Raw genomic sequence first — 5,260 nt, 5'->3', positions numbered from 1 at the left:
ATTTTATATGAAAGAATTTATATGAAAGTATTATATTCCAGGTTAGAAAGGCAACTTATTTTCCCTTACTTTCTTCTCCCTCATTTCCTTTGTATTACGCTCACTTACTTTGTGGATTTCAATCTCTCGTTCTGGAAAATATTTACTAACAATGACTGAGAATGAGGGACCATTCTAAAATTTGAATTTATAGCACATTTGAGACCCTTTTCTGTTTGAACATAAACAAGGAATCAAGTTTTTTGTAGGCAATAACCAATGCACAACACAATGACAGTATCTTTCTCTTTCTGTTTCTGTCTTATCCTATTATAATTTTAGCATTGTAGACAAAACATATGGAGATGACACAGCTATGGCACGTTTCTTCTCTTCCTCCTCTCCATGATCATCCATGGGATCTGTGTTTGTAGGCCTGAAGCCTCCACACTGAAAGTTCTGGCACTGGACATTTTCATGCCCCTTTCCAGAGGATGTTACTTGCTGCCTTTCTCACTCCAGGTTTCTATGGTTCTCTCCTCTCTCCTATCAGAAATGCAAATGCATTTTTAATCAACAACTTTCTGTGAGCTCTTGTTGTTCCTCCAAAGCATCAATTCATAACACTTTATATTGTGGAGGGTTATTTGACAGCATTCAAAATTCATGGCTACTTCCATTTGTTTTATTGCAACTTTCTTCCTGTTAATTTTTCCCAAGGTAAATCTCAAAAAATTCCCCAAGCAGCCCACTCATTAGAAACTAATATGTAAGGACAGAAATTGTTATTGGGAACCATGCATAAGATTTGATTAGTGAGTTGGATGTCCTTGTAATCCCTGACACATTCCTGAAAATGGAATCAGTACAGAAAGTCCGTTTGGTGATTGTTCCAGCATGAACCTCAGGAACTACTTCAACAAAGCAGCAACATCATGAATGCTATTCTTTCCCTCCAGAGAGACATATGTCCATTGTCAAATTCCTCATGTAACTGGTAAAATCATGGTTCAAGTGGCAGTCTTGTAACACCACACTTCAGTGTTGACTTCATGTAGTGACACACAGCATCTGGCATTAAATTGCCTTGATCTATGAAGGCTATACAAGGTGGCCATGAGTATATACATATATAGCATTAAAATACACACACACACACACACACACACACACACACACACACACCAATTTGAATCACGAATGTGTATTTTATATATATTTTAAGTGCATTATTAAACAAGAGTGTCTGAATTTTCTGTTAATTATACCAGCAGAAGGCTCAATAATGACATCCAAAGGGTTGGGAGAAAGAGCTAAGAGATGCAGTAGAATTAAAGTCAACTCTGAATTTGAAGAGGAGGAATTAATCTATTAGAGAGCAGTTTTGCATGTCAGCATCCCCCTGGAAAGGGGGATGACATAGTCCAGTCATTTATGTCAGTAGGTATACACAATGGCAAAACAAAGGTAGTAATAATTCATCACACTCCTTTAATCCTTAAAGTCTCAACCTTTAAAATTTATTGTTCTGTATTATGGGAAAAAATATGGGAGTTCACCAACCTATATAATAAGGCTTTACAAGATTTTATTTCTTCAATTATTCATTTTTTCATTCCATAGAAACTTACTGCACTCTTCCTGTGACTGCATGCCATTATAGGTCACAGAAATATTTAGTGAATATTAAAAGGAAAGTTCTTATTCTATCTACCTCTAAGAGGTGATAAGGTAACCTCCGAAATGATTATCACTTAAAATTCTGGTAGGTGTTCTGAAGAAAATGTGGAGTACTTTTTTCTTAATGTTTGTCTGTCTGTCTGTCTGTCTATCTATCTATCTATGATTTTTCTTTTAATGTTTATTTTTTAAAGTTAGAAAGACAGACATAGCATAAACAGAGGAGGGGCAGAGAGAGAGGGTGAGACAAAGAATCTAAAGCAGGCTCCAGGCTCTGAACTGTTAGCATAAAGCCCCATGTGGAGCTTGAACCTACACACTGTCAGATCATGGCCTGAGCCAAAGTCAGACGTTTAACTGACTGAACCACCCAGGTGTCCCAAAGTTTATTTATTTTTGACAGGGATACAGAGCACAAGCAGGGTGACGTCAGAGAGGGATACCCAGTATACAAAGCAGGCTCAGTCTCTGAGCTGTTGGTACAGAACCCAATGTGGGGCTGAAACTCACAAACTGTAAGATCATGACTGGAGTGAAAGTTGGATGCTTAGCTGATTGAGTCACCCACGCACCCCAGAAAAAGTGGAGTATTAAGAAGGAGAAATGATGAAGTAAGCACATTACAAATATGAAACCAAGTTAGAAATAACCCCTAAGAAAGTTTTTAGTGACTAACCCTTAAGTATTTCTTTTTCAATCTTTATGCAAAAAATCTGTCTCTGGGTAGATGTAGAAAAGACTGATGAACAAACCTGATAGTCACCACCACTCCACCTGACAGGAATACCCATTATTGCTCAAATTGCTGTTGCTTCAAGGCTACTTGCCATTACAATGTATCTCACTTTCTATACAGAGAAGTCTTCCATATGCACCACTCCAATTTGTGATCATTCAAACACACCATGTTCCTTTTTGAGCACACACACAAGCAGAGAGAAGTTACTATTCAGAGACAGCTTTAATCTATGAAGGAGATTGAGTGGTTGATCTTGAGTTATTTTTGGTAGTTTTTTTCCTTTAATATGTCCATTTCATCTAGCATATTTATTTATTGGCATACTAATTATTCATAGTATCTTCTTAAACTTCATATTTTAAAATGTTGTCAATTCTGTTATAATGTACCCACTTTCACTTGTAATATTACTATTTTGACTCTTCTTTTTTATTAATTTTTTAGTCTTTTCAAAGAATCAACTTTGGTTTCATTCATTCTCACTGTTGTTTTTGTATTCTCCATTCATTTGTCTGTGCTCAAATACTTATAGTTTCCTTCCTTCCACTAGCTTTAAAACTTTTTTTTAACATATGAAAATAATTTAACTTTAAGATTACAAGTAGTAATGCAAAATGAAATAGTAACCCAGTATGGAGGACTCGATATGATAAGGTTTTGAGGGAGGGGTGTTCGAGTTGGAATGTTAAATATGTAGTTATGGTAGTATTTACTAAGAATATGATATTTTGTCAACTATGTAAGGAAGAGTGAGAATTATCCAGGAGACCATTCAGGGTGAAGTTTTCTATGTGAAGGAAACTTTTGAGCCTTGCAAAATAAGTCAAGAGAAAGCCAAACCTACTGAGAGAAAAGCAGCTTTGAAAGAATAAGGAGGCCTGCTTGTCTAGATAGAACCTAGTGATTAAGAAACAGAGTTTTGGAAATGAGTTCCAAAAAATTACTGTCAGATTATGTGAGTCCTTAAACATGATTGTAAAGAAATTGGATGTTACTGTGAGGGAACCATTCAACCATTTCAGAATTTTGATAATGGGTTCATTCCCAGATGTTCAATTAAACCAGCCGTACAAGAGATCCTAAGGGGGATCCTATGAGACAAAGTACCAGAGACATCACTGCAAGCATGAAACCTACAGACATCACAATGACTCTAAACCCGTATCTTTCAATAATAACACTGAATATAAATGGACTAAAAGCTCCAACCAAAAGAGATAGGGTATCAGAATGGATAAAAAAAAAAAAAACCAAGACCCATCTATTTGGTGTCTCCAAGAGACTGATTTTAGACCTGAGGACACCTTCAGATTGAAAGTGAGGAGATGGACAACTATTTATCATGCTACTGGAAGTCAAAATAAAGCTGGGGTAGCCATACTTACATCAGACAAACTAGACTTTAAATTAAAGGCTGTAACAAGAGATGAAGAAGGGCATTATATAATCATTACAGCCTCTATCTATCAGGAAGAGCTAAAAATTATAAATGTCTATGCACTGAATACGGGAGCGTCCAACACATGAAACAATTAATCACAAACATAAGCAACTTTATTGATAAGAATGTGGTAATTGCAGGGGACTTTAATACTCCACTTACAACAATGCATAGATTATCTAGACACACAGTCAATAAAGAAACAAGAAACAGTGTATCAGTGAATGATACACTGGATCAGATGGACTTGATAGTTATATTTAGAACTCTGCATCTCAAAGCAACGGAATATACTTTCTTCTTGAGTACACATGGAACCTTCTCCAAGATAGATCACATACAGGGACACAAAACAGCCCTTCATAAGTATACAAGAATTGAGACCATACCATGCATACTTTCAGACCACAATGCTATGAAGCTTGAAATCAACCACAGGAAAAAGTCTGGAAAACCTCGAAAAGCATGGAGGTTAAACAGCACCCTACTAAAGAATGAATGGGTCAGCCAGGCAATTAGAGAAAAAATTAAAAAATATACATAAACAAAAGAAAATGAGAATACAACAATCCAAACACTTTGGGGTGCAGCAAAGGCAGTCCTGAGAGGAAAATACATTGCAATCCAGGCCTATCTCAAGAAACAAAAAAAAAAAAAAATCCCCAATATAAAATCTAACAGCACACCTAAAGGAAATAGAAGCATAACAACAAAGACACCCCAAATCCGGCAGAAGAAGAGAAATAATAAAGATCAGAGCAGAAATAAACAATATAGAATCTTAAAAAAAATCTGTAGAGCATATCAATGAAACCAAGAGTTGGTTTTTTGAAAAAATAAACGAAATTGATAAACCTGTAGCCAGGCTTCTCAAAAAGAAAAGGGAGATGACCCAAAATAGAGGAAATCATGAAGGAAAATGGAATTATTGCAACCATTCCCTCAGAAATACAAGCAATTATCAGGGAATACTATGAAAACTTATATGCCAACAAACTGGACAACCTGGAAGAAATGGACAAAGTCCTAAACACCCACACGCTTCCAAAACTCAAACAGGAAGAAATAGAAACAGGAAGAAAAAACATTTGAAAAGACCCATAACCAGTGAAGAAATTGAATCAGTTATCAAAAATCTCCCAACAAATAAGAGTCCAGGACCAGATGGCTTCTCTGGGGTATTCTACCAGACATTTAAGCAGAGATAATACCTATCCTTCTCTAGCTATTCCAAAAAATAGAAAGGGAAAGAAAACTTCCAGACTCATTCTATGAAGCCAGCATTACCTTGATTCACAAACCACAGATACAGTAAAAAAAAGAGAACTACAGGCCAATATCCCTGATGAATAAGGATGCAAAAATTCTCAGTAAGGTACTACAAATCAAATTCGACAGCATATAATAAGAATTATTCACCA

The sequence above is a fragment of the Herpailurus yagouaroundi genome, unplaced genomic scaffold, assembly GCF_014898765.1.
Source record: "Herpailurus yagouaroundi ecotype Mexico unplaced genomic scaffold, PumYag 67050, whole genome shotgun sequence".
Lineage (NCBI taxonomy): Eukaryota > Metazoa > Chordata > Mammalia > Carnivora > Felidae > Herpailurus > Herpailurus yagouaroundi.
The sequence above is the reverse complement of the archived record's forward strand: the minus strand, read 5'-3'. Positions refer to the sequence as shown.